This window comes from Trichosurus vulpecula, chromosome 2, assembly GCF_011100635.1.
Source record: "Trichosurus vulpecula isolate mTriVul1 chromosome 2, mTriVul1.pri, whole genome shotgun sequence".
NCBI classification, from domain to species: Eukaryota; Metazoa; Chordata; class Mammalia; order Diprotodontia; family Phalangeridae; genus Trichosurus; species Trichosurus vulpecula.
This window is the reverse complement of record NC_050574.1, coordinates 432440565-432453405: the sequence shown is the minus strand read 5'-3', so window position 1 is coordinate 432453405 and position 12841 is coordinate 432440565.

Genomic DNA, 12841 nt, shown 5'->3' with positions numbered 1-12841 from the left:
TAATGCATTGATCTGTCCACTCCTCACCACAAAAACTTCTTGTAGCAGGTTTTGTGCTGAAGGAATCATAGAGATGGTCTTTGGGATAGCCCCTATATTTTAGAGATAAAGTAACTAAACTCAAGAAAGTTTGAGAATTGCCCAAACTCAGGAAGGTAGTAAGTAGCAGAGCTTGATTTCAAACCAGATCCTCTGACTCCAAATCCAAGATTCTTTCCATGGTTATCACACAATCATCTAAGCAGAACTTAGTTATTGTCAATTGAATATCTTGTATTCCAGTTTTACCTCTTCTTCTATAAGTGTGAAATAGAGTCTACAACACTTCAGAAATTTTTTAAGACCACTTTTCTATTATAATTATTTTGACAGCTCCTTCACTTAAAAACTGAGTTGACCAGTCAACAAAACCTTTTAAAGTGCCTACTATGTTCCAGGAACTATACTAGGCACTGAGGATAAAAACAAACAAACAAAAACACCCAAACCTAAAAGATTCTGTCCCCTCCCTCACCCTCCAAGGAATTTACATTCTATTTAAGCCTTTTGAGCTCAAGGGGAGGAAAAGAAATTGGGTTATAAATACCCTCTGTGAGAATTTCTTTTTGGGTAGATCCTTTACCCTCTCTAATTTGCCCCCTTCCTACAATCCATTGACAGAAAAATAACCAGACATTAGTAAAAAATGTCCTGCTCCAAAGTCCTTTTGAATCTCTGCATCCTATTAGAAATAATACTCAGAGGCTAGGCTGTACTGGCAATGCTGATTGTGTCATTCACCTTCTTGCCAGAGGAATAATACTTCCTGATAGCTTATAGCAAGATATTTGATCCTCTATCTCCTTTCCGAGTTTCTAATTCAGTTTCACCCTAGCTGTAACTTTGACCAGGTGCGACTGTCTCAGAGTTGCAGAGTCTCAGAGCAGAGCCACCGAGGGACAGAGCTGTTTACCCTCTTTAACTGGGTAAACAAGGCTGTGTTTATTCACAACACTAGTGTCAAGGGGGCCATTCTGGTTTAATTCCAACAAGAGCCTGGGTGTTGAATTCACCAAGGGATCACCTTAGGCTGTGAAAGTTTCCAGGCTGCCTCTGGAGAGCAAACAGACATTGTATGCCTTGTGACTTGAGAGAGCCTGGAGAAGTAGATAGGCCAATTTTCCATTTTCTTTAGCTCATATGATTAACGAGAAGCAAAGAAATAAAGTAACTTTAAATATGACTAGTGATTTTCTCTCTGTGTCTGCCCGTTTCTCTCTTTGGGGTGTGTGTGTGTGTGTGTGTGTGTGTGTGTGTGTGTGTGTGTGTTGGTGAGGAGCTTGGTTTGTAATGTCTGTAAATGTAAGGCAGCTAGGTGATAAATGGATGGAGCACCAAGCCTGGAGTCAGGAAGAGCCGAGTTAGACACTTACTAGCTGTGTGACCCTGGGCAAGTCATTTAACCCCTATTTGCCTCAGTTGCTTGTCTGTAAAAAGGAGGACACACTGGAGAAGAAAAAGGCAAACCATTCCTGTATCTTTGCCAAGAAAACCCGATGAGGTAGAGTCGGACATGACTAAATGACTGAACAACAAAGAAAATATAAGACTTCTTCAAGCCCTAGGTACAGTACAGGGAACTTCTCTTATCTTTTACTCATCCCTCTTCCTCTGAAAATATAGGAAACACTGCTTTATACGACTGTACCCAATATGGTGACACCAACTCTTCTTGCAATCCAATCATGTAGAAAGCTCAATGTAGGAGAATTTTATTTACAAGTAGAAAAAAATAAGGCAGGACTCACAAGGGAGGTCATAAAAAATACAGACTCTCTCTTGTGAGCATTCCAGTCCCCAAGAATGCACATTGAAGTCATGACTGATCAAAGCTTCCAGCAGGAGATGCTTCTATATCCTCCTGGGTGGGAAGGGAGGTCCTCACAACTCCCAGAAGGTACTGTCTTGTTCAACATCACTCCCCCTTGTCATTTCAGAGTGTCAAGCACAACTCTTGGAAAGAGAAGTCCATTTTGAGGGTTCTATATCAATAACATAAGGCAATAACCCAATACAGTTCTTTCTCCGTGTCACAGCTGGCTCTAAGGCAATATCAGATAAGGACCTTACTACTTACAGAATTTCTCCCCGAGCTATTACCTTTTCCACCAACTTTTGGCCCCAAGGATTTTTGCCCAGGAATCTGGAATAATTCCCCCTTTACATCTCCTAGCAAATTCCAGTTGCCAACACAATTTCAGACATGGTGACTACAATCTCTGCTGTCCTTTTCTCCTCAGACATGTAGGTGATTTTTCTCCCTCCTTCCACACCACTTGTTGTCTCTCATCCCCTAGAGACTCTCCTTGGGGCAACTAGGCCTTGCAACGGCCTAGCACACCATGGCATTGGCACATTCCCCAAACCAGCTACTTATCTATGGAAAATCTTTTAAAAGGCCCTTTGGGTACAGGGTTGTTCCCATGCATGGGATCATTAAGCAGTTACTTAGTTGAGATTTGAAAAGCACTGGAAAGACTCCTATTCCCAACTATATTTCCCGCCAGTCAATACCTGAAGCCCATTACTATCTAAATTCCAAAATGCATGAATTTAATTTTATACAGCAATACTTTGAAGTTATCATCTAGAGTTACTGCATTTTTTTCAGAAATGGAGTGTGTGTGTGTGTGTGTGTGTGTGTGTGTGTGTGTGTGTGTGACTGAGAATACCTCTAGTGAATGGCAGAAATGCATTTTTGAGTGGTTTTATAAAGCATTTTCACTACCTAAAATCTGAAAAACACATCTCATCAGCCTATATGGCCACCTCAGGATTCAACCTTCTTTGAAGAAGCTTCCTTAGCTTTGACATTAGGTAAACTGTAGGCTGGTATGTACATTCCTATTTCAGAAATAACAACCAACCAGAGCTATTACAGGAGGCTAGAGTTTCTCCCCCCATTAAGGAGTCTCAGCTAGGTCGTATAGTGGATAGGGCATTGAACCTCAAGTCAGGAAGACCTGAATTCAAATCCAGTCTCAAATACTTACCAGCTGTATGATTCTGGGCAAGTCATTTAACCTGTCTGCCTCGATTCCTTACCTGTAAATGAGGATCATAATATTATCTACTTCCCAGAGTCATTGAGAGGAGCAAATCAAATGATATTTGTAAAGGGATTTGCATAGTGCCTGGCACATAGTAAGCAATGAATAAATGCTTGTTCTAGCAGGATGATTATAGAAAAACCTGGAAAGACTTACACGAACTGATGCATGGTGAAGCAAACAAAACCAGGAGAACGCTGTAGACAGTAACAGCAATATTGTTTGATGAAGAATTGTGAATGACTTAGTTATTCTCAGCAATACAGTGATCTAAGACAATCCCAAAGGACTAATGATGAAACATACTGCCGGCCACTAGAGAAAGATCTGATATTGTTTGAATATAGACTGAAGCATGCTATTTTTCACTTTCTTTCATTTTTTTCATTTTATTTGGGTTTTCTTGTACAAAATGACTAATATGGAAATGTTTTACATAATTACACAGTTATGACCTATATCTAATTGCTTACCATCTCAGGGAGGGAGGAGGAAAGGGAAGGGAGGGAGGGATAAAATTTGGAACTCAAAATTTTAAATAAAAATGTTAAAAAAAACTTTTAAATGCTTGTTTACTTCCCTTCCCCTTCTGGGCTCACATGTACATTTATACTATTATTCCCTATTTATCCCTCCACTCCACACCCCCCATCTTCACTTACAGCTTTCCTCTTTGGACTTCATATATTATGCTTCATTCTGGATGTCTAACTTTATGGCAGTCTAGGGGTGCTAAGAACCCTGAAATGACAGGGCAAAAGGCATAGGTCTGCCTTGAAAGAATTCAACCACTCAAGCCTTCTTCTAATCAGAGAAAAGGTTTATTGTGTCACCAATTTTAATAATCTGAGCAATTTAATGGGAGCAAGATGGTCACTTTTATACAGAAAGACTGTGGGAAGATCTGGATGGGATTAAGAAGTGGCAAGTAGCCCGGGGTGGGCCAGGTATGGACAATGAGGGCCACAATGAAAGGGCAGTTAAAAGGATTACTGACTGGGAAGGGCCAGATGCCTCAGGCAAACTCCCGATATCTGGGTTCAGGGGACTTGGGGGCTATGTTCCAAAGGTATGATCTTTTCCTTTTAGGGGTCCAGTGTGAATCTCATCCCCCATCATTTTTATTTGCAAATATTTTATATTGTAGTTATCTGTTTATGTTTTATCCCCTTACTAGACTTAACCTTTATTAGAATAGAGAACTGTACCTTATCTAAACTTGATATCCTCATCATGTGTCACTGTGTTCTGCATTCAGTAGGCACTTAATAAATGTTTGTTAACTGAAAGAAAGCCAGGGAAATGTAACCTCAGAAAATGGGGTGGATGAAGATGCTATTTTTTGCTTATCTCTCTTATGGTTTAGAATATTCAGGCCATTCACTGGAGGTGGGATAAGGAAAGGAGAGAATTTGGAATTCAAAAACATTTTTTAAAAAGAATGTTACAACTGTTTTTACATGCAATTGGGAAAAAATTCAAGGCTCACAAAAGAAAGGGAAATATTCAGGCACCATACAAAGTCTGAAGGAATCTCTGGCTGACTTATTGATAAATTAAATGTCTTACAAAACACTAACAGGCATTGTTTCCACACCCAGTAACAGAGAAAGGAAAACAACCTGTCTCTGAATCACTTACCCAGAGATAGCTATCGACCTTTTTCCAAATAGCAAAGCACTATTAATATAACGGAGAAAGTTTGATACAGCAATATATTTTACCTGAGGCCCATTACTGTCTAAACTCCAAAATGTATGAATTTAATTTTACACAGAAATAGCTGTAGTTATCATCTAGAATTATTGCATTTTTCAGAAATGGAGAAAGTGTGTGTGTGTGTGCGTGCATGCGCGCATGTGTGTGTGTGTCCGTGCATGTGTGCGCACATACGTATCCATACACACTTCCTAGGACACATCCAGTGAATGGCAGCTATGCATTTCTGAATGGTCTTATAAAGGATTGTCACTGTTTTGTGAATTATCTCAATAACTATGCTGTAAGAAAACTATATTTCTTGCTCAATTACTTTTGTGATCATTTCTTGAGCTGCGATTAGCTACTTGGTGGTTCCTGGATGATGGAAATAATCTTCTTAATGCATAACATTGAAAGGGTGTGTTTTCCCTTCTCTCCTCTCTGCCACCCTCTGGCTCAGGCTCTCATCTTCTCACTCCTAGACTACTGCAATAGACTTCTGTTGGTCCCCTTCTCAAGTCAGTCCCCATTCCAGTCCACCCTCCATGCAGCTGTCAAATCGATCTTCCTAAAGTGCACCTCACATAGACCCTCCAATTCAATGAATTCCAGTGGTTCCTTATTGCCTTTGGGATCTAACATAAAATAAATCTTCTATTTAACTTTTATAGCCCTTTGTCATCCAGCCCCTTCTACCTCTCCAGTCTTCCCCTTCATGTACTCTTCAGTCTAGTGACACTGGCCTCTTTGCTGTTCCTCCCACACAACATTCCATCACTCATCTCCAGGCATTTTTCCCAGTTGTCTCTCAAGCCTGGTATTCTCTCTGTTCTCATCTCCAGCTTCTGAATTCCCTAGATTCCTCCCGGTCCCATCTAAAATCCCACCTTCTGCAAGACAACATTCCCAGTCTTCTTTAACCTTGTGCCTTCCTCTGAGATTACCTTCAGTTTATCCTGTATTGATCTTGTTTGTAGAGTGGTTTGTCTACCCTTTTATTCTATGATTTCCTTGACAGCAGGGACTATTTTGTTGTTGTTGTCACTGTTTTTTGCCTCTTTGTATTTCCAGGACTTAGCACAGTGCCTGGCACACAGTAGGCTCTTAATAAATGCTTGTTGACTTTCCAAGACTCTCCTCCATGTTTCTCATTTAAATTCCAACTTTCCCTTCTATTACTCATTCTAAATATATTTTAAAAACATTATTATGTTTTAGTTGAAATTAAAAATACCAGGGGTAGTAATCATGGTCTCAGATAAAGCAAAAGCAAAAACATTTATCTAATTAAAGAGGTAAGGAAGGAAACTGCATCTTGCTAAAAGGTACCATAGACAATGAAGTAATATCAGTACTAAACATCTATGCACCAAGTGGTATAGCATACATATGCTTTCTTTTTTGTTAGTCAATCAGCATTCATGTATTTTGTTAGTTAGTTTTCAACATTCACTTACAAGATTTTAAATTCTAAATTTTTTTCTCCCTTGCTCCTCTCTCCCCGCTCCCCAAGATGGCATGCAATCTAATATAGCCTACACATGTACATATTTCCACATTCATCATATTGTGAAGGAAGAATCAGAATAAAAGGCAAAAAAACACGAGAAAGAAAAAAGAGAGAGAAAAAAAAAGTATGCTTTCATCTGCATTCAGACTCCATATTTCTTTCTCTGGATGTGGATAACATTTTCCATCATGAGTCTTTTGGAATTGCCTTAGATCATTGTATTGCCAAGAAGAGCTAAGTTTGTCAAAATTGGTTATCGAACAGTGTGTACAACGTTCTCTTGGTTCTGCTCACTTCACTCAGCATCAGTTCATATAAGTCTTTCTGGGTTTTTTTCTGAAATCTGCCTAGCATACAAATTTTTAAAGGAGAAGTTAAACGAGTTACAGGAAGAAATAGACAGCAAAACTATACTAGTGGACAACCTCAACTTCCCCCTCTCAGAACTAGATAAATGTCTCCTCTTCCCTCTCATTGTGACTATCTATCCTAATTATTCACAACCAATCTGGGCTCAGGCCATAGTGGGGTTAGGATAGCTTGTCCCACATGGCTGGTGGGTAGGGCTGGATGGTTAAAAATAAATAATAAGGAAGCAAAACTCTTGCAGAGTTACTCTTTGCAGATGATAGGATGGTATACTTAAAGAACCATAGAGAATCAACTAAAAAAACCTAGTTGAACCAATTAACAACTTTAGCAAAGTTGCAGGATATAGAGTAAACCCACATAAATCATCTGTATTTCTGTATGTTACTGACAAAGTCCAATAGGAAGAGATAGAGAGATTCCATTTAAAATAATTGCAGACTAAATACTTGGGAGAGTACCTGGCAGACAAACCCAAGAACTATATGAACATAATTGCAAAAACTTTTCACATATAGAGTTCTAAACAATTGGAGAAATATTAACTAATCATGGGTAGTCTGTGCTAATATAATAAAAATAAGAATTCTGCTGAAATTAATTTACTTGTTCAGTGCCCTACCAATCAAACTACCAAGGAATTGTTTTATTGAGCTAGAAAAAATAATCTTCTAGAAGAACAAAAGGTCAAGAATATCAAAGGAATCAATGAAAAAAAAGTTGAAGGAAGGTGGCCTAGTGGTACTAGATCTTCAAAATGTTTTACAAAGTGGTAATCATGATAACCATCTGGTACTGGCTAAAAAATATAGTGGTGGATCAGTGGAATAGATTAGGTACACAATACACAGTGGTAAATGGCCATAGTAATCAGGTCACTTGCCTATAGAGCAAATTTGTGATCTTGGACTAGAAAGATAACCCATTGTAGTTTCTTCTTCAATATCCTATTCTCTACTCAGTCCACAATTCTTAGATAATGATTGGAGTATTTGAGGAGGGAGGTGGACTGTACTGCTTCCTCCTACTCTGATGTCTAGAGCTCTCTCTCCCCAATCTTTTCTTGAAGAAAATGTCTATAATACAGAGGCATGAGGTTTCTGTGTGGTCTACACATCTTTGGTTTCTCTCATTTCTTGTTCCTGACCCATTTTGACATATTTCTTATCATCTTTACTTATTTGCACCTTTACATTAAAGTCATTGAGATCATGGGATGCCTCAGATGTTCCTGTTTGTGGATGACAAGAGTGAGTCAATGTGACCTAAGGAACAGAGTGTATGACCTGGAGTCAAGAATACCTGGTTCTTGTCCTGCTTCTGCCACATACAGGATATGTGACTACTTAACCATTCAGTGCTTTGGGCATCTTTTGTAGACTATCAATTACACATAAATTGTCTTATGCATAAGTTGAGGGAGATTCCACATTAAGAGTTCCCTCAACTGATGAAATCCTGGATCTGGACTCCTCCCACCATAAAAAAATACTCAATATGTATGGTAAATGGTGACTTTCCTCTTGGGGGCACTATAAGTTTTAAATTCAAATTTACGTCTAAAGAGTGACCATCACGTCCCTATGCATAGGATTGTCTTCAACCTCTAAACACCCCAAATTCAGGACAAACTCATTCTACCTAGGTCCTGGTATAGCTTCCAGGCAGCTAGGCTGCACAGTGGGTAAAACGCTGGCCTGGAGTCAGGAAGATCTGAGTTCAATTCCAGCCTCAGACACTTACTAGCTGTGGGACCCTGGACAAGTCACTTAACTTCTGTCTTCCTCAGTTTCCTCAACTGTAAAATGGGGATAGCATCTACCTCACAAGGTTGTTGTGAGGGTCAAATGAGATATTTGTAAAGTACTTAGCATAGTGTCTGGCACCTTGTAGGCACTTAAAAAAATGCCTATTCCCTTTCTTTCCCCTAAGACAAAAGTATCGGTTATATTTGTGCATCCTGAAGGGGAAGAACAGCTCACATTGTGCAACGTGGTCAAAGGAATGGGGTTGAGGCAGAGACCACCACTTAAAGGATCACTATTTGGAGGTCTCAAGAAAGGTTCTAACTCCACCATCCACTATTTCACAGAGATGTAATGATAATTCTTTTTCTTTTTTCTGTATATGACCTATGAAGTGCTTCTAGTTCCTTGGAATAGGGTTTGTTGAAGCAACAGCAGTGGGCACTTCTCCTTATCAACTCCCCATTACAGTAGAGTGGTACTTGATTCACCTCCCCACAGAGGTCAACCAGGTTAGCCATCTCTCTGTTTTTAAGAGAGAGGAGGGGCTGAGATTCCCACTTTTAGGGCGCTTCTTCTGGGCTCTAACTGATTACACAGCCCTCCATCCTGATGGAGGTGAAAGGCCATGCATTTAAATAGTGAGAATAAATGCTCGCTCTTACTTAAATATTTATAACCTCTTCACAAGGACATTGAAAGGACTAATAATTTAATTATTGAAGAGCATGGTCAAAGAAATTAATGGTGACGTCTGTAGCTCTAAGTTTCCACCAACACCACTTAGAGAATTTGGCTGATGAAGAGAGAAGGGCAGGGAGGGCACTAAGAACAGTCAGTTTCATGGTTTTCTCATCACTCACATCTACTGAGGAGCTATTGAAAAGCACTTAGGAGCTCTGTGCTTGGTAGATGTATTCCTCTGAAAGTCAAGACTGAAAAAATAACTCTGTAGGTCCACTATCTTCTATGACCTTTCCCAGTTCTAGTTCAATCTCTAGGATATCTTCTTGGCCAAGCTTTCCAAGCACTGTGGACATGGAGCGAGGACATGTGTTTCGCATCCCATCCCTTCCCCATCCTAGACATAGAACCACAAAAGGGCAGTTACCATCTCCAAGCCTCACTTTTCTCCTCTATTTAAATGAGGATAATAAGATTTGTGTTACCTAACTCTTAGGGTGGACGTGAGAAAAGCACTTTGTAAGACTTGAAATTCTCTACAATGGTGAGTTGTGGTGATTACTTAGACTCATCCCATCCCTGTAAAGAAGGCAGAAAGCAAATTTTGTTATCCCCTTTACAGAGGAGCCCAAAGATGTTAATTGATTTGCTTTCAGTCATTCAGCTTAGTAAGGGTTCTTTATCTAGAGTTTCCTATTTCATTTCTCTTTCATTTCTAGGCAGTTACCAAGTCCTATCAATTGTTCTTTAGAAATATCCCTTTGTTGGGGGCAGCTAGGTGGCATAGTGAGTAGAGCACCAGCCCTGGAGTCAGGAGGACCTGAGTTCAAATCCGGCCTCAGACACTTGACACATGTACTAGCTGTGTGACCTTGGGCAAGTCGCATTAACCCCAATTGCCCTGCCAAAAAAAAACCCAAAAACCGAAATGTCTCTTTGTGCGAACTGAATCGAATTTATAAGAATGCAAGTCATTCCCCAATTGAGAAATGGTCAAAGAATAGGAACAGGCAGTTTTCAGATGAAGAAATTAAAGCTACCTGTAGTCATAGGAAAAAATGCTCTAAATCACCAGCGATTAGAGAAAACAAAATTAAAACAACTCTAAGGTACCACCTCACACCTATCAGATTGGCTAATATGACAGAAAAGGAAAATGATAAATGTTGCAGAAGATGTGGGAAAATTGGAACACTAATGCACTGTTGGTGGAGTTGTGAACTGATCCAACCATTCTGGAGAGCAACTTGGAACTATTGATGATCAGCTATGATAGACTTTGCTCTTCTCAGCAAGATTATTCCAAAAGACTTACAGAAAAAGACTCATGGAAAACACTATCCACATCCAGAAAAAGAACTACAGAGTCCAAATGCAGATTAAAACATACCATTTTAACTTAAAAAAAAAAAGAAATGTCCCCTTGTTTTCAATCCTTCTGTGGCAACTTTGTCATCTCATGGCTAGAGGACTGTGATAGCTCTCTGCTCCACCCACCACCAGTCTCCCTCCACCCAGTCCATCTCGCCTACCACAGTCACATGGCTCTTCACAGTGTGCCACTTCCCTTATGTCATTCTCCTGCCCCAACCCATTCAATGGTTTCCTACTTTATTGTGCCCTAGAGGATAAAGTTGAACTTTAAACGTACTCCACAAGTCAGATCTCACCTACCTATTAAGTCCTCTCTCCTTCTACTACCCTGACAAATGCACTCCCCTTTCTCTCTGCCTGCCCTTCTTCCTTCCTACCATTCCTTAAATAAGTTTCATCTCAGATTTGACTGTCTTCATGAAGCTTTTTCTGACCAATTCAACTTAGTTCATTCCAATAAGCATTTATCCTAGCCCTTGCTTTGCTCTCTCTCCTGCCAGTCAAGAGAGACGATGACAAGAGGAGGGTGGCCTTGGGCCCTCCTTATCCAAGGCTGACATATGGCCCTGTTCTTTGGACAGTGTATCTTTGCCTCTGAGTCTTGTTTTAGGTGAGGGTCATTGGGACCTTGTGAACTTCCAAAAGTCAGAAGATTAACCCATAAGAAAGAAGCCCAGTATCTATGTCCTTGCCTATATTTGCTGAAACCCAGGAAGTGAGAAGTCATGTCCGGAGTGGCCTGCCTGGCCCAGTCTAAAAATAGGCTATGTGAAGACTTATCCACCCATCCGTTCTGCCAAATTGGAAGTGAACCCAGTGGGGTGAATGCAACGTAAAAACTGTATCAGGTTTGCATTCACTCTCTCCAGAGACATCTCCAGAGTGCATAGGGGAGAGTATATTTCAGGTGTTAAGGGAAATGCTTGTATTTCTGTGCTTACTACATCTTTAAAGCAAATATCTCATAATAAAAAAGCCATCTTAATTGGGGCTAGGGTGCTACTAACTGGTGACTCATAGTCCAGACGACATGCTGGGACCCCACTGACTCTCAGGGGACACCTCTAGAACCCCAACAGGGAACTATAGCTTACTTCGCTCTGGAAGAATGAATCCTAAGTACCAATACAAAATTGAAAATCTGAGCATGTTTGTAGACATCAGGGAAGGGCAAGCAGGTACAGATTGAATATGAAATTGGGAATAGGAATGATGGATGGAACCAGCTCCCAGAGAAAGTGGAGAAAGATCAAGAACTCAAGTAGAGGTGTTGGCTTGGGAAAGTAGAAGAGATATTTTACTCTGAGACAAAGCATTGGGAGAAATAATACATGAAGGATTAGAGAGAGGAGAGCACTTATGAGAGAAGGCCTTTATTTTCTCAGTAAATAAAGAGGTGGAGTCATCTGCTTAGAGACAAGAGCGAGATTCCAAGAGAAAGAAGGAGGACTGGGAAAGCCACTCCAAGTAGTGTAATAAACTAAATCAATGAAGAATAAAAACATTGCCCTTCAGCAGTGAAAGCTCAATTCAAATGAAATAACCTTATTTTTTCATGGATCCAGTAAGCAGTTTCATGACTACCACCAGCAACATCCGGTCACGTGGAAGTAGCAGCAGAGAAGATGGATGGTGGAGAGAACCCAAGTTTGAGGATTGGGAGGGCATGAACAAGAGGACAATAGAACAAAGGAATACCTGGTAGAAGACAGTGTCCAATTGAATTGACTAGCTGTGAGGTCAAGAATGGGGTCAAGCAATGAGAAGAAAGTGATGCCAGAACCCAGATAATAGACAGGGAGGGATGGTGGGGTTAGTGGTCATGGAAAAGACAAAGAAAAGATTTAGGAGAAATGAGGCAGAGGGAATGATGAAAGAACAAGAAATTATGATAAAAATCATTTTTCTAAAATGTCACCTCTCCCCTGCATGAGCTCCCGTGACTTTCTCTTACCTCCAGGACCAAATATAAAATCCTGTTTGGCATTTAAAACACTTTATTACCTGTCCCTTTACTATGTCTCTGGGATGCTCACTTTTTATTCCTTTCCACATACTTGAAAATCTAGCAAACAGGTCTTGAACATGCCATTCCATCTCTGGAATGCCCTGCTACCTTATCTCCATCTGCTGGTTTTCTTGGCTTCTTTCCAAACTCTGCTTGGAGCCCACCTCTTTTCAGGAAGCCTCTCCTAGTTCCCCTCCCAGCTCTTGCCTCCCCATTCGGATTCGCTTCCACATACTTCATACATACCACGGCCGTACCTAGTTATTTACATGTCATCTCCTTGAGGTTAGAGACTATTTTTTGCCTTTGCATTCCCAGTGCTTAACACAGCGCCTGGCATGTAGTAAACACTTAATAAATG